Genomic DNA, 24678 nt, shown 5'->3' on the forward strand with positions numbered 1-24678 from the left:
TGAGCAGTCTCTCTCCGTTTGCGCATTCTGAATTTTTTATTTTTTTATTTTTGGTTTACGGTTGGATGTTTGGGCTGTACCGATTAATTTTGCGACTTTATTGGGGGGTTTAATAATTAACTTTAGGGGTTACCAAGGCCTCTAGTTGCACAAGTTACCCCGGTTTATGAATGGAATCAACATTGCACAATTTAATAACTTTGCATGCTGTTAACAGTTGGAAGGAGAATAATTGTTTAACTTTAATTTGGCGACTTAATGGAGTATGGATTGGAGTTATATTTTTGAACTAACACTTAGGTTCTATCAACCATAGGGATGTTGGCCTGGATTTAACTGAAGAATTAATTAAATATTTTCTGTCAATTACATGGATGTTGGTCTGGATTTTTAATTGACGAACGATCAGGCATTGTTTTGTCAATTACATGGATTTTATTGTGGATTGTTAGTTGATGAATTGTTAAATTCTGTATTTATCAACTATATGGATTATGTGGACTTAATTTGATGTACTGCTTAAAATGTTGCATCATTTACGGATCATTTGCATGTATGCACTAGTATGGGACGGTGGCATATGGAAGGACGGATTAGGTCACAACGCTAATTCCTACCCATTCATACATAAGGAATGGATTAACTAAAACAGTTAAATCCTACATGGATGCATGTCCTGTCAACTAAAAGAGTTGAAAGGCATGTCAACTAAAATAGTTGAAAGACATAACGGATGTTTTCTTTACTTTTCAGTATTAGGAAGGAATTTATATATATACTTATGGTATCGTGGTACGAGCTTGAGTCTCCTGATCACAGTTAGGGTGCATATATCGCATGGAGGGATAACTGGACCTAATGACGTTCACTGGTAGGTCTGGGTGTGCATGACGACGTTACGGCGTTTTGCGTGTTACCTTCTACTCAGGTGTGATGACTATAGGTTAGTGAGTATCCTATAGTATGTGTATATATATATATATATATATGGACTATGTTTAGATATTGCTGAGCTATCTAGGATGTATCTACGTATCTGGTATTTGTACGGATTATAGTAGATTGGAACTTGCATGTGGGCCTAACCCACTCTTATTTTTTAGGTGTTCGTCAGTACCAGGCTTAGAGCTTAATCGTGTTGATGTAGATACAGACACTCACTCTTCCAACTACATAGGATTTTCTTTCTTATCTTAGTTTTGGATTTTATTTTTGTAAACGTTTTACCAGTTGGAATTATTAGGGGTCTACTAGATGGATTCTCGAGTTGTACGGATTTGAAGGATTTAAATGATATTAATTTATTATTTAAAGTTTAAGGATTTTTATTTTAGATTTCTTTCAGCGTATTATTAATATATTCTTAATTCAGTTTTTATTCCTGCTTGTTTACATATTGATTGTTTGATATCCCTCAGATCTGTGCTCGGACTTGACCACCCGTGGCTTTAGAATCGAGGGGTATCACAAATCACTCCTAACTATTTTTTATATCTTGCTGACCGTTCTGTCAGACAACCACGAGGTATTGTTGAAGATGTACTTATAAAAGGGGACAGGTTCTATTTTTCGGTCGATTTCTTAGTTCTTAATACAGAACCGGTCCATTATTCCAAAAAGTATATTCCAGTTATTCTTAGGTGTCCTTTCCTTACCACAGTGAATGCTTGCATTAACTGTAGGACTGGCACCATGGACTTATCTTTTGGGAATATGAAAGTCAAGCTAAACATCTTTAATGATATTCATCATCCCTATAATGAGAGTGAATGCTTCTTCATTGATGTTATCGATGAGTTGGTTGAGGAATCATTCCCAACTATTCTATCCAAGGATTCTTTATAAGCTTGTTTAAATCACTTCAATTATAAAGGCATCGATATGGACTCCTCCATAGCTCAAGTGAATTTATTGCTCAACTCCACTCCTATCACAGATTTTCCTCCATAGAAATCTAGACTTGAGCCTCTTCCTCGATTTTCTAGTATTCTGCTTATTCCTTTTTAAAGTTTCAACCTAAGTTTGAACTTAAGCCACTACCAGACAAGCTCAAGTACATTTTCTTGGGTTTAAATGACACCTTCTCGGTGATCATTGCTTCCAATCTAACAAGTTCCCAATAAAGCTGCCTCTTAAAAGTCCTTGAGCAAAATAAAGAGGCTATTGGTTGGAGTGTGGCTGATTTGAAAGCAATTAGTCCTACAATTTACATGCATCATATTCATTTGGAGGAGAATTCCCGAACATCTTAGGAGATCCAAAGAAGATTAAATCCCAATATAAATGAGGTGGTTAAGATGGAAGTTGTGAAGTTGCTAGATGCGGGAATAATCTACCCCATCTCAGAATGCAATGCATTAGGTAAACATGGATCAGGCATACGATAATAAGCTGGTTTAACAAAAATTGTTTTACCTTAACTACTAGATGAGCCTTTAACAAATCCTAACTCAGTTTTATCATTCACATCCTTACCCATGTTGATCATCTTATTCAAACTGTCTTGACTCATGGTAAAACCTTTTAGTTTATCTTATGCAGTTTGTAATTCAATTTCAAGATAATCAATTTTCAGAGCAAGATATTCCTTCAATGAGTTAGCACTACTTACCTTATCCTCAAGAATGATGATCTTCTTTTTAAGCTCAGTAATGATAGAATTACTTTCAAAAGTTTTTTTTTTTTTTTTTTCGTTCATCAATTTATTTCCTTAATCTTCATTCTCTCATTTTGCTTGGATAAACTCCTTTGCTAGCTATGAATAGCCTATTTGACTTCAATGGTTTCTTTAACCATCTTCTTCAATCTTTCATCATCCCTTTCAGCCTCTTGCACCTGTTCATCATGAACTTCATTATCTTCATTACCTAAAATATTAGAGTCAGATAAAGAAACGACATGAGGACCTTTTTCAAGAAAAGTGACAAAAGATAAATCATTAGAATCATTATGAGGAGAATCATTATCACTAGAAGCAGAATTTTCAGAAATAGAAACTTTCATTACTTTTCTTTTATTCCTATCCTTTTGCTCTTTCCTAGGACTAGGACAAACATTAGATAGGTGACCTTTGCCACCACAATTCCAGTAAGTTAATTCAGTTTCTTTTTATTCTTCTACTTTTTTTTCATTAAACCTAAATTTTAACGTCTTATCAAAATTCTGATGATTAGCCATGTTGCTATTCCTACTCCTCTGTTGTCTTCACAAGATCTGATTGGATTGCCTTGTCATAAAGGCAAAATCATTATCAAAGTTGTCAACAACAGAATCCTCAACCTGTGTGTGACGGCCCAAGTTTTGTAAACCCAGTGCGTCAGTGATGACCAAAAGATGACTCGATAATGGATCCGAAATGTGGAACTGAAAGGTGAAACAATGGTCTCTAGAGATACAGTGCATCTCTAAGACACCAATGTAACCCTCAATGAGGTCACGGAACCCAAAGGAAACAAATGCAGAAGTGTCGTTTCAAAAACGGACAAAAAGAACCTAGGGGCAAAATGGTTATTTTGCAAAAAGTGGATTCAGGTGCTATCGAGCACACCACTGGAATGACAATAACAAATTAGTCAAGTTTAAAAAAAAGTTTACTCAATTTGGAGTTCGGATGGGGGAGAAAGGTCAAAAACAAAAATGATGTCATGGCGGCCCGACGAGGACAACCTGTTGCCCAAGAATTGACTCTAGAGGGGGGGTGAATAGAGTCAATGGCCAATTTTTGAAAATTATAGATATACAATTTCTAATCAATAATATAACCTATTGTGCAATAATCAACATATGAAATCAAGATATGAAAGTAAACAATTTATAGCATAATTGTAAAAGAGATAAGGGAAGAGAAATTGCAAACTATAACATGGCGATTTTTGCGAGGTTCGGAAACTCCTACTCCTCGGCTCAAGATCCCTCTTGAGACTTCCCAATCCAATATAGCTTCTCCTAATGGGTGGAGAGCAAACCTTGATTAGAAGTAACTTCTTGCTAAGAGAAAACCTTTCTTAGTCTTCCTTTGGGTCACACCAACCCTTATAATATCCTTGCTAAGAGACCACCCTCTTAGTTTTACATAGGCCACACCAGCCCTTACAATTTCTTTGCTAAGAGAAACTCTTCCTCTTAGGCTTACAGCAGATTTGTAAATAGAATTTGTAGTACAAGAAATCCTCTCAAAAACTGATACAAATCAAACCTCACAATAGAATATATATGAAATCAAGTGAAGCTCAAACTCTAAGTATGAAATGTATGAGAGATGATGAGGAAAATGCAGAACAAAAGCTCTGATGAAATACTAGAATAAAAGTTCAGCAAAGGCTCACGAAATGCTCTCTGAAGTTCACTCTAATTCAGCTATGGAAGCTTGTATATGAGATGAAGATCGATGTCTGAACAGAGGCTCTATGAGTGAGTAAAACCAGAACAAAAGCTCTGTATAATGGTAGAGCCAAAAGCTCTCTTTAATGCACTTGAATGAATGTTCTTGAATGCTCTCTCAAGTAGTATAATAGAGCAAAAACTCTATGAAGATTAAAACAAGAGCAAATGCCCTTTTAATCTTTACTGGAATCTCTCAAGATGGAATAAGAGTGAATGAGAGAGAGATGAAGAAAAGATTGAGAACAAAAGCTCTCTTTGCAATGTAATATAATGTCTCTTAAATGGTGTCAATTTGTTAGCAGACAACCCCTCTGTATATATATAAAATCGCAGCTCAATATAACTGTTAGAAGTGGTTGGAGGAATTAAATCCAGAAAAATTGCCGTTGTAATTCAAAACCCTCAAAGGAGCCGGCTCTTTGCAAAAGTGGAGGCGGCTCAATTTCAAATGGAGGCGGCTCCATTAAAAAAGTGGAGCAAGCTCTTTTCTGAAGGATTGTTTTACTAGCCAAGAAATGCTACTGGAGTAAAAGGAGCAGGCTCATTATTTTTGAGTGGAGGCGGCTCTTTTTCAAATGGAGGCAGCTCCAAAAAAATGGAGCAGGCTCATTTCTGAATGGAGGCGGCTCTATTAAAAGAATGGAGCAGGCTCCTTTTTTTGAATGGAGGCAGCTCCATTTGCCTTGAGAGAGCTGACTCTATTTACATGAAGGCTGCTTTAGGATTGGACAGAAAAGAGTGTATGACTTCAATTGGACATAACTTAGTCCATGAAACTCCAAATGAGGTGAAATTTAAGTCTAAATTTATTGTCTTGAAGTCAGATTTCTAATCCAACTGGCCTTACTCAAAAATTCCAACCACAGAAGTAGATATGGCCGTTTTAGTACAACCTGGTCAGAAATTTCGCATACCAGAATCATGTATTTTGTGAAGCTCATATCTCAGTCATTTTTAATCCAATTTAGGTGAAATTTGAGTCTAAACTCAAGGGCTTGAAGTCAGCTTTCCAATGCCACTGCCCTTGTGTAAAAATTCTAACCACACAAATAGTTATAGCATTTTTAGTGCAAGCTGGTCTGAAATTTTCTAGGCTAAAAATAGCTTCTTTTGAGATATCCATCTTTCTAGCACCTAGGACTTTGATGAATGATTCAATTAAGTTCAAGGCCTATTTCTAAGAGTCTAAGGACATATGTAGATGATAAATTTCAAGTGCATTGTGTCCTAGAGTCATTTACCAAATTTTGGCAATAAAGGCTTTAAAGATGAAAAATTAATTCAATGCCTTTTCCTTTTCTTTTTAGAGACCAAAATAAATATAATGATTAATGTGCATGGTCCTAGAATTTCTAGCTTAAAAAATGAGTTCTTTCAAAGCTTATCAAGCTTGAATTAACTCTTTCTTAGCAAAGATTTCATATGACAATATATATAAATGAAGTTCCTAGTCTATTGCTAATGGTCATAGGAGCATATGAATGATATATGATATGCATGGTCCTATAATTTTGAACTTCAAAAAATATTCAATATACTTTGACATTGAATCTTAAGCTCTTATCATCCTATCTACCATTTTCTTCATTCTTTGACCATGATCGTTTAGGCTTGATGAAGACTTGCTTTCTTTCTTTGAAATGCTTTGTGTGATCTTTGAAGTCCGAGTTTTTCTTTGATTTCTTGCAACTTTGATGCTTCCTTGAATCAATTGCTTGAATGTTTGGAATGCTTTCGAATGCTTGGAATGGATCTTCTAGCTCATCATTGAGGATTGAATGTTGATCAACTATATATCACTCAATGAAAACATTAGTACATAAACATCATTAATGGTTTGTAATCATCAAAACATAAGATTGACCTTTAGATAAAATCCTTAGGCCAACACAACCCACCACTACTGCAACTAAGAGTAAAAACGAGCATCTAAACGGACTTTTTTTTAAAAACTTAAAGAAAAAAACCCCCTAAAATCAAGTTTCCTATCCCGATCGCGGACGAAAACAAAAAAAAATGCATTGTAAAATGCCCAGAATGCCCCCAAGAAAATCAGGTCAAGAGGAAAAAAACAATCCGAGCTACTGCCCAAGTTTTGGAAATAGGGCTTCGGGAGGTTTTCAAATTGCCTAAATTGAAAATGTAATCTTAAAATGCACCCACAAGACCTCCAGAAGTTTCGGATCGGTCGTGACGATTTTCAAAAAAAAGTCGATGAATAGTACCAACTACATTTGTACTAAAAATTTGCAAAACCTGGCAGCAAGGAATTTTTGGAAAAATATGGATTTTTGAAGGCTAAGATGATGTTTTCTGGAAAAACACAAAAAATAAACCCCCCTCAAAATCAAGTTTTCTATGTGACACGTGTGGAAAAATGAAAAAAACTCATTATAAAATACCTGAAATGCCCCTGTAACATAATAGGGTCAAAACTAAAAAATATGCAACTTTAGGTTTTTGTTTCATCAAGGAAGGTATTGTTTGCCAAAGTGAGTATGCAAGTGCATGCAACATGATAAAATAGATGTGATACAATGGCCTATGACCTCATTACAATACATGTACAACATTTGACATGTCAAACCTCCAAGTTAGAAAAATTACATTTCATAGACAAATCATGAACATACTAACACTTACATGTGAACAAGAGTGCTTCAAAAGATGCTCAACTCAGTAAATCACCCAAGCAATTGCAATCTCCATTCTTGTATCCTGTACCTGAAATATGCCCCAGTATCGTAGGGGTGAGTAACATAAAGCTACTCGTAGGAAATGAGCATGCATCGACCTACATTTTACAAGTGTACGTGATTTAATCATTGTGGTTCATTCCACCTAACGTCTATGTCAAAGGTGAGACTCAAGGAGCATCCTAGCTACCTAAGATCATTTCTAGCATAAAACACATCCTTTATGCAATTTCAACAACCCAAGAGCATGCTACTCATAGCAACAAGATGTAACATGCTTACATAAAGCAACTAGTTAGAAACATGCTTACACAAAGCAACCAAATAGAAACATACTTACACAAAACAACTAGATATAGATTCTCAAAGTTATCAATTTGAAATCTAAATGCTAAATCAACTAAATATAGCAATTTAGTATGGATGTACTTAACAACATCAAATCGCCAATAGCCAAAACCACAGTCACAATATAAACATGATTGATAACTTGGAATTGAATGCAAAAACAAATAATGGAAGACTTGGACATCTAGACTCGGAATTCTGCCGAGATCAATGGTTGTTCCGGGCACTAACCCACAGGGAAAACCACCCTAAGTGCGCACTATCTCAATTGGGGAGAAGTCATACCTCCCGCACTAAAGTCAAACTTTAGCCATATCATAGTAACCATGTCCTAACTGACTCCAAAATAAATAAGTTAACAACTTATATATATACGAAACCACATCCCATACACAAGTAGTTTGTAACCACACAATATGTGCTCTAAATCCACAATTACTATAGGATGACAAATGTCGAATCTTCAGAGTGTGATTCGTTATGCGCTATAATAACATCACATGACGAATCTTCAGTGTGCGACTCGTTACACGCTATAACAATATAATCCAATATTGAAAACATAAACTCATAAATTAATTATAAGTCAAAAGTCATGCTTTAAACATGCTATCAATGTCAAATACATGAGTTAATCAATAATACAATAGAAACGGAATTAATTAAATTCCCTAGGTTTCAAATCTCAATCAAATAGCCTCCAATTAATGCATGTTAAACAACATAGCATGGTATCCACACACATTCACTAAAATCTCAAGTAGGCCGTAAGAACAATAAAGTGGAATTTAACTAAATCATGATAATCAAATCCCTAACTTCTAAAACAACATCAAATGGTTCCAAATTAACCAAATTAACATATGATAGAACATAAGTCATAGTTATCATAAATATCAAGTTAAACACTTCTTTAGGCCAATGGAACCCTTAATTAGATTTTAATTAATCATTTTAATTAAAAACTCTAGATTTTCATACTTGTCCAAATGCTCTCAAATTAAAGTATGTTAAACAACATGCCAAGACATAATTTAAAAGCATATCACAAGTCAATTTCAATCAAGGTACGGCCATGGGATTTAATCTTTCACAAAAGATAAATATTAAATAAAAAGTGCAATTTTTATTCAATTAATCTCAATTTAATATATGTCAACAAACATAATAAAACTAGATTTTCTAGCATTCCACAATTCAAATCAAAGTTATATATCATCATGAATTTTAAATCTTATACAAAGAAATAAAAATTAATAACTTTCAAGATTTGATACATGGCATATATATAAGTTGTATAATCATGCTAAACACTCAATACAACACACACAAAAGCCTAAAACATTCCCTACCTCAATTTGAGATGAAAATCTCAAAAGCCATCAAAATGTAACGGCTCCGAATCCGACGAAACTACTAGGTTTTGTCGGGGACTACACCGTGCACATAACCCCCCATGAAAGCCCCATCAATATCACAACTGACCTCAAAACCAAACTCAAAATTTGGCTAGAAATGGGTTCCAATAATGTGAAAGATAGAGCACGGCGAGAGGAACAACAAACGTTAAGGCCGAAGACTTTTCATCAAGGAAAAGTGAACAAAAAGAGGAGAGAGAAGATGGAAGCACCCCTTGGGCTGCCATGGGAGCTCCAGGTCATGCTTGAAGAGGGGAGAAGATGAAAAATGAAATATCTCGCCCCCCTTTTATAGAAATCTCAAAAAGTGCCCCGAACGGGCCCCGCCGGGTCCTAAAAAGTAAAATTTGAGCAGACGTGCTCAAATGGAAAAACTTTGTGAATGAAAAAGATTCAAAATGAGAAAATATGAACAACGGAATAAACAGCATAAAAAATAGAGTCCTGAGTAGAAAGTTATTCCCAAAACAAGTTTGGCACAAACTGGGGCCAGAAACTCTAAAACTGGAAAACATCGACCAGGAGGAAATTCCAAGAGTACACAACTTGACGAATCAGAGCTCCTAGATTTGAATACCTTGGACGACGGGTTTTGGGTGCATATCATGCTTGTGTTGCCATGCTCTATTTGTTTATATACTTTATGATAACATGTTTTGGTTTGATAACATGTTTATGTGCCTAGGTGGTATATGTAGTATATCATTTGGTTAAAACATGATTTTATTCTAGTATAAGAAGCATGATATATAATGTATGCTAGGTTAGATTTGTATATGCATATTGTTTTGCATATTTGATAGGACTTGGGATTAGTCACGGATGTTTGACTCGAGGTTGGGTTGTTTGGTGAGTTTGCACTTAGTACAATATTTGGTGTGTTTTGATTTTGTTTAGGCACTCTTCTTAAATGTTGTTAGCAATTGTCAGTTGGTTTCATGGTAGTTTAGGTCGTTGTTGACCTAGCGTTGGCTTTGGATAGGTAGATGGTCACCTTTTGTTTAGGCTCTCGTGAAGTGCATCATTTAGCATTGCCATAGTGATGGATTTGTTGGTTTTGAGCCATGATGAGGTTATGGACCTCTTAGGATCCTTGATTGTTCAAGAAGATTCCTCTGGGATTGCGTTTTCCGTGGGCGGGTAAGTTGTGGACGAGTGCATGGCACTGTCATGCTACCGTACTGGCATGCTACATGTGCAGTTCAGATGGAATCAGAGTCGATTTTGTTTTGATAGGCGTTGTCCTTTTGATCGATGATGATGATGGTTGTTTTGAGGATCAGTCATAGCGATTGATTTGGTTGTTATTGGTATGGCTATAGTTGCCATTTTCTTTGAAGTTCTCCTTACGTGATGACGCTTTTGGGATCAAGTCAATTGATTGATGTTTCAGGTAGAGAGAGCACTGCACTGTTAGTGTCACTTGTAGTGTCACCTTTAGATTCATATACGGATTGTTAGAGTCTTACCATTGTGGTAAAGGCTCGCGTTTGTTTTGAGACGGGTGTTGTCGCATTAATTTTTGGAGACAGTCTATGACTAGGAATTGTCCTTTCCTTTTACTTAGACATTCTAGGACACGATGTCCATAGGGTTCATTGTTGCATCATTTTTATCTTCTGCAGTTTCGTTTTCTACCATGTTAGCAGTTTGACTATGATGTTGTGATGCATGAGTGGGTGGAGGTCTATCCACATTTGCCTTCTTGTTGTGTGGTATTAGCATGCCTTCTTTATATGCTTAGTGATGCCATATTGTTACTGCGCTTTAGCGAAATGAATTTGTGCTTACGTGGAGACGTGCTGCATGTACCCTTGATTTTTATCTATGTGAGTAGATTTTCTTTCTGGTAGTTGCATTCTTTGTCATATGCATGACTTCCAGGTTTGGTTTCCCTTTCTGTTCTCCTCAGTCGCACGTAGTGTGTGTGGGGGTTTTCGTAAGGGTTTCGTTGTGAGATTCCTTGTAGAGGAATTCTCCTCCTTTCTTGGTTCGAGTAAAGGATTTCACAAGGAGTGAATCTCTTCTCTTCGTTATGTTGTGCACAGTTCTTGGTTGGTTGGTCTGTGAGGATCACCATTGTTGTTTTGAGTCCTTGGTGAGGATTTAAGGGATTTTGGTCAACTTACTTCCATGTAGGGGGTGAAGTCTTTGACCTTATTGTCTTTCATTTTAGAGATGGAGTCGTGGTGTTGTCCTTTTTAGGACTGGTGGCTCTCTTTCTTTCGTGTCTTCCCTTGGGGAGTTTTTGCTGTGGTTGTTGACGAAGTTGTGGTGCTCAGAGTGAGTTGATTGGTGTGAGATCATTTTACGGGGACTTGTGCCCATATCATTGAGGATTTGTTTGATTCGTAAGGTGAGCTCGATGCTCTTTTAAGAATGTCTTTTGGAGACTATTTCCGTTTTAGAGACCTTGATGTGGTTGACTCTTTGGAGCAGTTTTTGAGGATCGATGTTGGATACAGCTTGTTGTGGAGTTTTCTCGTCCTAGCTATGGCTAGGCGTAGTTTTGAGGAATCGTTGTTCCGATGATTGGTTGTGGATCGAAATTAAGAAATTTTGATTTTGCTTGGTGTTGCCAAGCACGGTTTTGAGAGACTCATTTTTTTGTGACCTTGTTTATCGAGATTTTGATGTGTGTGCCACTTGGTGGACTTGTATTCTGAGGATTTAGTTATCCATGATAGGGATGTAGATCTGATGTTTGATTACAGTGTAGTCTTGTAGTTGATCTGTTTCAGGGAGAAATGTGAAGGACTTTCGATGAAATGTCTTATGGTGAGGTTCGTTTTGATCTCTAAAATTTTTAATTTGCTTCTCAAGTTTTGGATTCTCGATTGTTGTTGTTGATAGGGGTATTTTGAGACATTGGAAATGATGGTTTTGTTGTATTGAGGATTTAAGGCCTTAAGCATAGCGGTACCTATAGCATTGTTGCCAGAGTTTTGGGATTGGCTAGGATGGTCCGGCCGGACATCTTTGGACCATATCTCAACTCTGGTACAAAATATTGGTCCCCGTAGTGCTTTCGGTAATGATCACTTTTGACATTGATGTCATTTGTATCGAGAGGTTTCTTAGGTAGACCTAGTAGGGGGCAGGTTATGAATTAGTGCCTTATACTGCCATGCTACCGTACAAAGTTGTGTGTTGTGGGCGAGTACTAGTTGCCATCGATGCTACCCCTACCTTACTGACGAGTAAGTGTGGGCAGGCACTAGGCACTGTCATTGCTACCACACATTTGAGTACGTCGTGGGCGGGTTTTGGTCGCTATTCGTACTGCCGCATCGTCTTGTTCGGTACCCTGATATGATACGTGGTTATCTTGGAGATCTTTTGGTGGTCATTTTTGGATCGGTATGATGGTTCATCTAGAGGGATGTTTACGATTGTTGTCTTTCGTTCCTTTGTCTCACCTTGGGTTCTGTGTGTGAGTTCCAACTTGTTGGGTGGCCATTTAGTCACTTTCCTTTTGAGAGGTTGTCCTGTCATTAGCACGTGGGTGTGAATGACATTGGTCTGTGTGTTGTCTTTTAGCTTTGGGATTGATTTTGTATCGCATTGCATGGGATACTCGGAGATGTACTCCGTAGTTATCCTGGTTTCGCCTTTTTGTTTTGGTTAGGGCTGGATTTCGGGGACGAAATCCCTTTAAGGTGGGAAGGTTGTAATGACCCGGATTTTCACGGATAATTTTTTTCTGTTCTCTTTCCTTTCTGAGTTGGGTTTCTTGTTGATTAGTGTCGTCTTGAGTGCTCTGGAGTGATTTTTGAGACTCTTTTCTGTGGATTGACAACTTCCTTTGAGGACCGAGTCGTTTCCACATTTTTCTTTTTTCGACACTATTCACTTTTTGTCCTTTTCCCTATTTCGTCATTTTCCCTGTTTTGTCTTTTTCTCCATTTGTCACTTTGTTGGCATAACCACACTTCTTGCGTTCGGAGTTGGTTTCTGACTTCACATATCTTCATTCTTGGTGGTTTCCATAAAATATGTATCTTTACTTTTTGTAGAAAGGTACTCTGGTTGCTCCCGGTGTCCGTAGGGGCATGGATGCAAAGTTCTTTGGAATCTTTTTCTTTTCTTGGGGTGATTTTTGTAATATCTTTTGAAGATATTTTATTTTAGGGGTTTTTAAGAAAATATTTTTGGAAGATATTTTCATTTTGGGCTATAAGTGCAGTTTTCACTTTTTGGAGGGGCCATTGTGCAATTGATGAAAGTTATTGCTAAATGCCTTATTTTGAGCCTAGATCCTCGTACAAGATTCATTTTCACTTTTCATCGAGTTGGGTACTCTCGGAATTTCCTCTTGGTCGATGTTTTCTAGTTTCAAGGTTTCTGGCCCCGGTTTGCGCCAAACTTGTTTTAGGCATAACTTTTTGCTCGGGACTCTGTTTTTGATGCTATTTCTTCTGTTGTTCATATTTTATCATTTTAAATCTTTTTTGTTCACAAAGTTTTTCCATTTGAGCATGTCTGCTCAAATTTTACATTTTCGAACCCGGCGGGGCCCGTTCGGGGCACTTTTTGAGATTTCTATAAAAGGGGGGTGAGATATATCATTTTTCATCTTCTCCCCTCTTCAAGCATGACCTGGAGCTCCCATGGTAGCCCAAGGGGTGCTGCCATCTTCTCTCTCCTCTTTTGGTTCACTTTTCCTTGATGGAAAGTTTCCGGCCTTAACATTTGTTGTTCCCCTCGCCGTGCTCTATCTTTCAGCCTTATTGGAACCCATTTCTAGCCAAATTTTGAGTTTGGTTTTGAGGTCAAGTTGTGATTTTGATGGGGCTTTCATGGGGGTCATGTGCACGGTGAAGTCCCCGACAAAACCTAGTAATTTCGTCAGATTCAGAGCCGTTACATTTTGATGGCTTTTAAGATTTTCATCTCAAATTGAGGTAGGGAATGTTATAGGGTGTTATTTGAGTTGTATTGATTGTTTTATGAACATATATTAAATTGAAGACATTTGGATATGTTTGAAAAATCTAGAGGAAATTAATTAAGTAGCTTAATTAATTTTATTCTAAGTGTTGTAGTTGCTTAAATTGATTCTAGGTATAATGTATGTGAATACCATGTTATGACCTTCAACATGTACTAATTTGAGCTTAATTGGAATTGATTTGAAATCTAGAGACTTTCCATGTTAGGATGAAAATCTCTTGAAATGTAATGTGTTTAATTACCTTGTGAGCATGCTACTAACTTGTTGTAGAATTAGTACTTGTAGTCTTTAAAGATGGTAATTTGACTTAGTATGATGTGTGATATCATTGTCTTGAATAGCTTGTTTAAATATATCTTGTGTAGGTATATAGCTTGTTAGAATATTACAATTGCTTACCTTGAAAGCTCGATACTAAATTGTAGCTTATTTAGTACTTATGGCTTAGGATGGTAATGTAGCTCAATTGTTGTAAAATATTCTTGCTTATATGTAAATTGCATATTGAGGACATGACATGTCATATGCTATTTAGACTTGAATTCTAGGACATGAATTGTGTGGATTCAACCTTACTTGTGCATAGAATGTGGTAGCTTGCATTTGATTTTGTATAAGTTTTGAACTTATTGGTTTTGGAAAGCTTGTGAGGACATAATTTATGTGATGGCTAGGGTTTGGCTCTAGTACAGAGACAAGAATCTTCTAAGTCATAAGTGCGCACTAGGTGGTACCTTCTGGGTCGTAATTACCCGAAAATACCTGCTTGGTCTAGCGGCTATATGTCCTAGTCTTTTCCACTATTTGATTTCGCATTTAATTTCAAGTTGTTAATCATGGATTACTTGTAGCTTGAGAATTAATGCTTGCTTTGGATATTTGAATCCTATTTAGTATACTTGAACTTGTATACTTGCTCCGTGAGTTTAACTTTCATTTAGTATACTTGTGCCATGTATACTTGTTATATGTGCATTTTGTTTAGTTTAGTATACTTGTGTTCGTATACTTGATTTATGAGATTTCCATATAAAATGCATACTTATGTAATTATGCTTAGACATTGCATGACTCGTCTTAATATGGTTTAGTATACTTGGAAATGTATGCTTGTATGTTGTATTACATGTTTTAACATTGCTTAGTATACTTGAGCATGTATACTTGTATGTCGTTGGTCACTTGAAATTGCATGAGTAGCTTAGGATGCTCCCTGAGTCTCATCTTGACATAGACATTAGATGGCATGAGCCCCTTTAACATGTTTCACCTTAAGGTGATAAAATTGTAGAACGTTAGGTCGATGCATGCTCATTTCCTACGAGTAGTTTTATGTTGCTCACCCCAAAGTTACTGGGGTATATTTTAGGTACAAGATTCAAGATCTGGAGGATTGCACTTTCCTTGGGTGATTTGTAGATTTAAAGTCCATTTAAATGTATTTTTGTACACGTGCAAGTGTCTTCATGTTTGAGTTGGCCATTGAAATGTAATTTTTCTAACTTGGAGGTTTGACATGTCAAATGTTGTAAATGAGTTGTAATAAGGCCATGGGCCATTGTAGCATGTTTAAAATACCATTTTACACTTGCATGTATGTTCACATCATCACATAATAGCATATAATACAATTTGATCATGCCATGGGGAGTCATTTTGATGCCTTAGGGATGACGTACATCTCTAGTGGCCACTTAGTTTCCTTCGCTTCCGCATTTCGGATCCGTTATCGAGTCATTCTTTTGGTTCATCACAGGACACACTGGGTTGAAAAATCTAGGGTCGTCACACTGTCTTCATTTTAAAGCAAGATTTTTCTCCTTCTAATTTAAATCAAAATTCTACATCTCAAAAGTTTTCAATGAACCTACAACTCGATCAACTTTACAGGAAGTCAAATCCCAATGTTCAGTGATGGTTTCAACCCTAATCTGAAATCTTTTAGGTACAGACCTTAAGATTTTCTCATATATTTTCTTATCACTAACTCTTTTGCCTAAGTGACCCAGTTCAGAAATAATGTCTAGAAGACTAGAATAAAAATCAGAAAAAGATTCATCTTCTTTCATCACGATGTTTATAAAGTTATGATTCAACATCTGAATTTTGGATAACTTCACTTTTAAAGTCCCTTCATGAGTAACCTGCATAATATCCCAAGTTTCTTTAGCAGTTTTACAATTAGAAATTCTAATATATTCAGATGGAACAACATAATTAATAATTGCATATAAAGCTTTTCCATTAGTATCATTACGCTCAGTTTCAATAATAGTAAAAGTAAAAACATCTTTTAACTCCTTGACTTCTTTACCGTCCACAGTTTTAACATCTTTTAACTCCTTGACTTCTTTATCTCCTTCAAATAAAGGACCACGTTGATTAGAACCGCCTTCTTTCAATGCATAAGACTTGATGAAAACAAATTTTTGAAATCAATCAAAACATTCCATAAGGATCAACTTAATGTGTAGAGATTGGCTCTGATACCAATTTGTGAGTTGTACGCAGCGGAATATTTAAAAAGTTTTGTATTTTTAAAAATAGATCTTGTGTTTTTCTAATTTTCCTTATTTTAACAATTAAATACTTAATCACATGCAGATAAAATAAGTAAAGTAAAGGTTAGAGATGACACTAGGATTTTTAGTAAGGAAACCACAGTTGATAAAATACGCCAACTGTTTGCATGGGAAAAATGATCGGTTGGTCAATTAACATCAACCTTCGCAATAGCACGAATCATTGTAAAATAGGGCTATTGGTCGGGTAAGTCGAACCACAGGGACTACGCTAGTCTAATACAACCTAAATGTCTAGAATCATTCTTAGAATGATGAAGGGTGTATAGAGGTTTTGTTGGATGTCACTTAAGCTAGGAAATTAAAAGTGCATAAAACAATAAATTGCAAGAATTCAAGGGAGTGAAGTACAAGTAAAGAAGGCTAGGGAAATGAATCCACCTCCATCCCTATACACATGCTAGGTTAAGATTAATTTAAGGGGAAAACAACATATATGATAGTCATGATACATAACAATACTAGGTTGCTATAATATCCTTAAGAAGTTCATTTAATTAGAAAGGCAAGAATAAACCATCAAAGGTTCACATGATCAACTACCTAAACTAAAATGTAGCTTAGAACATGCTTACTAAGCCAAGGATTATCAAGCCCTAATTTAAATGGTGAATGCACATAAAGCTAAGAATAAAGTATAGCCCATCAAAGGGAAACCCTAAGCCATGAACTATCTAGGTTCTCCAACTCCATGCCATTAAAACCATTCCATGATCTAACTTCCATTGTCACCATGGAAGTGCAAGCAATATGATTAAGAAAAGCAACCATCCAAGACAAGATGAATAACTCAAAATAATCATTTAAAACATTCAACATTCATTACAACAAAAATGAGGCTCTTGACCATGGAAAGACTATCAAAAATACATTTTAATCCCCAAAAATAAACTATACTAACACATGCTTACAAGGGAGGGGTTTCATCACCTCCCTAGATGAGGTTTAGTTACCCATTGGTGAACTAGAAGAAGGAAGAAGCATCATCCTCATCTCCATTTTCGAGCTCCTACTGTAGCACTCAAGAACACCCTTCTCCTTGCTCTCTTCTCTCTCCTTTCTCTTGCTCAAGATAAAGCTCTTTCATATATGTGGCCTTTGGGTAGCCTTTTATGCTCCAACAATACCCTCTCTCCTCCAAGGAACACCTCCAACCACTTCATAAAGAAGGAAGATGGCATTGAGGAAACCAATGTGTAAGTGGGCTGAAATGAGCCATTTCCGAAGGGCATTCTGCCTGATTTTCGAGCACACGCTTGGTGACTTCGAGCACTCTAACTTAGTGCAATGTGCAACATGCTCCTCTTGCTCAGTGCTGACCTATTTTGGGAAAACTGCTATAACTTTGTGCCCTGAACTCCGAATGACGATCTGTTTGAAGCTTTGGAGAGCTGATTCAGTGCTTTAAAAACTTCATGTTTTGATGAAGACCCAATTCTCAAGTTTGGTTGGTCGAAAATGGGGAGAAAGGAAGTACATCAGTGCTGCTAGGCAGTTCTGCGCACCTCTGTTGTGAAGATCATAACTCTCTGCTCCAAACTCCGAATGATGAACCACTTGAAGATTTGGAAAGCTGATTCAGAGCTCTAAATCTTTCATGTTATGAGGGAAGTCCAGTTCTCGAGTTTGGAAGGTCAAAATGGCAAGCAAAGTCCAGGCTCTACTGCTGCCAGAATTCAGCATTGGCACCTTTTGTTGCTCAAGATTCCACAAGGCCTTATTCTTGTTCCAATTTGGCCAATGAACCTGAAAATGCATAAAAACATAGAATTGGAGTTAATCTACATAAAATAATTAATAACTGGACTTTGTTAATGTAATTTAGGGCGCTTGAATATACATTATTCGGCGCTTATCACACCCCCAAACTTACATTTTGCTAGTCCCTTAGCAAAACTACAATGAAAAACATAAAGAAAAGACAACCATGGGCATGCTACTACAAAAATATCCTCCATGGTAAAATGAGATAGAAACATAGCTCAAATACAACTTGAAACAGACAAAAACTGGAGATGGGGTCATTGGGAAAACTACCTTGCATATATGAAGCATTGATACAAAAATTGGCTAAATACTTTTCTACATACATGCATCAACATCAAAGTCTATATAAATAACTCAATTATCATCTCTTGAATGGAAATCAACTCTAGCTTCAGTGAAAGTGAATTGGATTCTCAACATGCGGCTTTTACTTTCTTTTCCAATTCCAAGGCACAAGTTTTCAAGTCAATGAATTCCCTTTTACATGAAGTCCCTAAGGCATGATTTTATTTTCAAGACAACTTTTGTTGCTTGTTAACAATTTATTTCAACACATAAGCGAAACATAGAATGGTTGTGCAATGCTGAAGTCCCTTAAGCTTTCTAACCAACCCTTGTAGCAAGCGTTAGGCCAACAACTCCCAAACCAGATGGCTTTAGGGTGCTAAGTGTAGAGATACTCCATAGGGCTTAATAGCTCAAGTTGGAAAGGCTACGAACTCCAACGAACCATGTTTATTACTAGTTTAATTTTTTTTGAATGACCGTGCAATGTTTAAGTCCCTTAAGCTTTCTAACCAACCCTTGTAGCAAGCGTTAGGCCAACAACTCCCAAACCAGATGGCTTTAGGGTGCTAAGTGTAGAGACACTCCATAGGGCTTAATAGCTCGAGTTGGAAAGGCTACGAACGTCAACTGGTCATTTTTTTTTTTTTTTCAATTTTTTTTTTTTTTTTTTTTTTTTTTTTTTTTTTTAAAAGATACATGCCAAAGGTATCCATCTATCAGGTTCATCAAATCAGATTAACTAGGCCAAGGTCAAGGTCAATTAAGTTGCATGCCTCACAGTTAAGTTTCCAATGTGCATCTGTGCATTGTGAAGCTTATAAGAGTGTAAATCCAGCAAGAATCTAATTGAGGCATTTATACAGACTACATTGTATTTACATGATCATTTCAACTCAAATTTTTCTTTATTTTCAAAATTTTTCAATTACTTCTATACACAAGGTATTAAACATATGTTTCATCTCCGACAAGTGTCAAGTTACACTATCATTGCTTAGCAAAAATTATGGAACCAAAAATATGCCAAGAATGCTTGATGCACCCCCAAACTTAAACGACACAGTGTCCTCAATGTGGACATGGATGCAAGTGAGAGACAAAAATGACAACGAGTATAAAAGGAACAACAATACCCAGGGGGAGGGAACGGCATTTTGAGACAAAAACCCCCAAACTTGAACTGGACTGCGCAACTTGGAAAGCAACATGAAGAACCAAAAGAAACAACCACAAACAGCATTAATAGCACAAGCATAAAGACAGAAAACGAATGTATCGAAAGTTAACAGAACATAAAGAATTTGCATTGCAAAAAGAGTTTACATGATGACAAAAAGAGCTGTACAGGGATCATGTCGACCAAAGCAACCTATACATAGCAAATTCTTACAGTGTAAAAGGAAAACAAAATATACAAGAGAAATAGTTACAGAGGAAACAAAAGAGAAGGTCCACACGCGCAACAAGCTACTGGCCAGAAGGTAAACGGGCGAGGATGGAATGGAGGAGAGATTGAGTCTTACGCCGTTCAGCGGAAGCCAAACGACGGTCCTCAGCAGCAACACGGCGATCTTCAGCAGCAAGACGACGATCTTCTTCAGCACGTGAAGAAGACTCACACAGAGCCTGAGTGCACGCGGACAAAGAATGCTCAAAACGATCTAGTCGCGCATGAATACCGGCAATGGAAGCCCGGATGAAAGCCTGGTCCTGGTGAGAGTCGACCGAAGGCTCCACCTGCGCAGTGGCTGCGGCGGTGGAAACTGCCTCAGAAGGAGGAGGAGGTGGAGCGTGGATGAACAGGGGGGCCGGAAGCGGAGGGGTACTAGAATGGCTCAGAACATTGATCCACCGGCGCTGGGTAAAAATTTTAATTTTGTCGCCTTTTGGTTCGTGGGGAGGAACAACGAAACCCTTGTGCTGAAGGAGTCGAGTGATGAAAAACGGCAAAGGCAATTTCCGATTTTCAACTCGCGGAGCCCGTGCATTATGAGCATCATGCCAAAACTTCATAAAGGTGGACCAAATGAGCTCTGGGATGGAGAACCATTGGCCTTGGTCCATGGCATATAAGGCTTGCAGAAAGAGGCCCCGACGCTCGGTGCTGTGCACCAAAGGGCAAACATTGTGCTTGAAGACAGTGTCAATGAACCATAGGCGTTCCGGAAGATTGGTCTTGCGGATAAAAGACCGGGGCCGAGTAGGATCGTCAATAGGGCAAATGGCAGCGGCAATCTGCGCCACAGTTAATGTATCCGGCTCCTCATATAAAGGGAGATTCTCACGATTGACAATGTCATCGGGGCACTCAATGGGACAACCAGAAACCTGAATGATGTCGGTCATAGTGAAAGCATAGGCGGTGCCATCAATGGATGTAGTGAGAGAAATGGGTGGCTCTTCAGGGCACTGGAGATTCTGGTAGAAGAGGCGCACTACACGGGGGTAGGCAACCCTGGCAAGGGGTGCGCAAATGTGTTGCAGACGCCGGTTAGTCAATTCGGCGACAGCCCACGAAGTTGTGGGTAGAATGTCAAAGGCATCCGTGAGCGGAAATGAGAGTTCGTAGTTGAGTTGTTTGCGATCCCAAGGATCACGTGGTCACTCACGAGTGACAGCACGGGCACCTGAAGAGGGTCGAGGAGGGCGAGAAGGACAGGCACGAGACATTTAGAGAGGTGGACTTGGTTGAGGAATTTCAGCGAACACCTGGCGTGCACCACAAAAAGGAGAAGATGGAAGTGAGTGGGATGGAGGAGCAAACCCAAAAAATTTGGCAAGATAACAATCTCTAGCATAGAGCAACATCAACAACAAGCAACCCAAGCATCAACAAAATCACCGACATGCAATCCCATCCTCCTTATGATGAAATAAAGACAAGGAAAGGAGAAAAAAAAGGAAGCTCACATACCTTGGGACAGAATATGAAATGGGAACTGCAGAGATGTAGGGGTGGTGGCAATGTGGGTGGGCTGGTGGTGGATGAGAGATGGATTGGGTGTTGTGGGTAGAGAGAGGAGGTGGTGGCATGCATTTGGTGCATGGAGGGGTTGGTGGGTGGTGTGCCGAGAGAAAGGTGGTGTGAGGGGGTGAGGGTGTGGGAGTTTTATGGGTTGAGAGGGAGGTAGAGTGGGGAGGTTGGTTGGTTGGTGTGGGGAAAGGGAGGAGCCGAGAGAGAGGGAGGTGGTTGTGAGGTGGAAGAGGGGTTGGTGGTGGTTTTGTGGGTTGAGAGGGAGATGGAGCTGCGAGGGAGAGAATGGGTTTTAAAAGAGAGAAAAGAGAGCTTGGTTCGAGCACTCGAAGGCCCACTTCGAGTGCTCGAAATTGGGGCAGAGAGTTGGGTGATGGGCTAGGGTGTTGGCATGAGGAGTTCGAGCACTCGAAGCTTGGTCTTCGAGTGCTCGAAAGTGGAGCAGTGGGTTGCCGAGAGAAGATGGGTGTGAGTTGGTTGTGAGGGTTGGTAGGAGGGTGGTGGGATGCATGCATGGGTTTGGCATGCATGCATGCAGGAGGTGAGCTGGGTGATGAGCTGGGTGGTGAGGTGAGAGGTTTGGTGAGAGGTTTGGCATGCATGCATGGGCGTGCATGCATGCAAGGGTGAGAGTGGAGGGTGGTATGAGGGAAGATGGGTTTGTATGGTGGATGAGAGAGAATTGGTTTGGTGGTGCAGAGAGGAGATGATGTTGGTTAGGGTGGGAAGGTTAGTTATGCATGGTGTTGTGCATGCATGGGGGTATGCCGAGAGGATGAGGGTTGCTGATGGGTTCGGGTGAGGTGGTGAGTGGTGGTAGGCATAGGGAGTGGGAGGGATGCATGGAGTGGGTTGTTTGGTTGGAGCCGAGATAGAGTGATGCAGGAGGTGAGAGAAGGTGATTGCTGGGATGTTGGTTGTTGGAGTTTGGTTTCTTGGTTTGTTGTTGAGGTTGCCGAGAGATAGGAAGGTTGGATTGAGAGGTGTGGCATGCATGCATGCAGGGTGGTTGGGAAGGATGTGGTGGGTTGGTGAGTGAGTGTGGGTTTGCATGCATGCATGGGCGTTCATGCATGCATGGGAGGAGGGTTGATAGGAGGGGTGATGAGAAGTTTGGAGGTTTGGCATGCATGCATGGGCGTGCATGCATGCATGCAGTATGGTGAGCTGGGTGGTGAGGGAGGTGGGTTTGGTGTGTGGATGGGGAGTTGGCTGCGAGGATGGGAGTTGGAGCACTCGAAATGGCCTTTTCGAGTGCTCGATATTGTGGCAGAGAGTGAGGGTTGGCTGGGGCATGGAATTCGAGCACTCATACCAGAATTGAGAGTGCTCGAAATGAGGGCAGTAGGTTCGGCAGTATGGGTGGAAGAATTTGGAGCACTCAAATTGGAAGCTAGAGTGCTCCAAAAATGGGCAGTGAGCTTGGGATTGATGGTGAAGACATCTGGAGCAATCCAAATGGAATTTAGAGTGCTCCAAAATGGGTAGTAGCTCATGGAATTTTGATTAGATCATTCGAGCACTAGAATCTTGGCCCAGTGAGCATTTTGAATGGATGCAAGTGCTGAAACAAATGTGTCAAACTTTGCAACATCTTGCTAATGCATGAATATAATTGGAAAATTTTTTTTTTTTTTCAAAATGTAACACATTTCCAATGTATGGATGAATTTTGAACTTTGCAAATTCATTCCATTCCAATGCATGGATGTAAAAATTTTTAAACTTGGCATGCCATTCCCATGCATGGAAAGATTTTTAAAGCTTTGCATGGCAGTTGGAAAAATATTTGAAAACTTTGCATGCCATTCCATGCATCGAAAATTTTTCATGTCATTCCCATGCATCGAAAAATCATTGCAAGCAGCAGCTTCAATTCAAGCCATGCATGGAAAATTTTAAAACTTTGCACATTATTCCAATCTAATGCATGGATGGATTTTTGAAGCTTTGCATGCATGGAAAGAAATTGAAATTTTGCATGGGACAATGCATGGGGAATTTTGAAAAATTTTCAAACATTGCAAATGCATGGAAAAAATTTTAAACAGTGCAAGAATTTCAATGCATGGATGATTTTGCGAAAATTTTCAAGAATGTATTACAAATGAGACATTATGCACATGAGTAGCATTCCCAAGATCCGATGAAATTGCTAGGAAGCGATGGAAATTTCCGGGAATGAAAATTAGAGTTGAGAAGGTCTAAGAAAAATCAAATTTTTGGCTTTTCTAAACCATTTCCCAGAAAATTTTGCAAGGCACGAGCAATTTCAAAAAGAAGGAAGCTTGGAAATTGAAAGAATTGCTTCCCTTGCTTTGCTAAATTTAATGTCGATAGCTAGACCAAGCTAGAGCAGGCACTACTCCTCATAAATGGGGTCCGTCAAGGGGACTTCCTCAACTTTTCGGGTTAGAATTGTGCTGTCAATGCAAGGCTTAAGCCTTTGGCCATTTACCTTGAAGAGTGATCCACTTGCAGGATCATGAAGTTCGATTGCTCCATGAGGAAAGACGGTAGTGACAATGTATGGACCATCCCATCTTGACCGGAGTTTACCGGGAAAGAGTTTCAAGCGGGAATTGAAAAGCCAGACCTTTTGTCCCGGGGCAAAAGACTTTTTGACGATGTGTTTGTCATGGAAAGCTTTAGTCTTTGCCTTGTAAATTTTTGCATTTTCATACGCGTCATTACGCAATTCCTCAAGTTCATTTAATTGCAACGCACGATTAGAGCCGGCTTGTTTGAGATCAAAATTGAACCTTTTTATGGCCCAATAAGCACGGTGCTCTAATTCTACCGGGAGATGACATGCTTTGCCAAAGACAAGTCGATATGGTGACATGCCAATGGGTGTCTTATAAGCTGTCCGGTAAGCCCAAAGTGCATCGTTTAGCCGTAATGACCAATCTTTGCGGTCCGGTCTAACCGTTTTTTCTAAAATGTGCTTAATCTCCCGGTTAGAAATCTCTACTTGACCACTCGTTTGAGGGTGGTAAGGTGTTGCAACCTTATGAATGACTGAATACTTAGCAAGGACGGATTTGAGATAACGATTTCGGAAATGAGATCCGCCATCACTAATGATTGCTCGGGGTGTACCAAAACGACTAAAGATGTGAGATTGAATAAAATGGATCACGACTTTATGATCATCGGTTTTGGTAGCCGCGGCTTCAACCCATTTAGACACATAATCCACCGCTACAAGGATGTACTCATAGCCATAAGAAGATGGAAATGGTCCCATGAAGTCAATCCCCCACAC

The sequence above is a fragment of the Cornus florida genome, unplaced genomic scaffold (genome assembly GCF_030987335.1).
Source record: "Cornus florida cultivar Cherokee Brave unplaced genomic scaffold, ASM3098733v1 CherokeeBrave_3.0.0_Hap2_Chr09, whole genome shotgun sequence".
NCBI lineage: Eukaryota > Viridiplantae > Streptophyta > Magnoliopsida > Cornales > Cornaceae > Cornus > Cornus florida.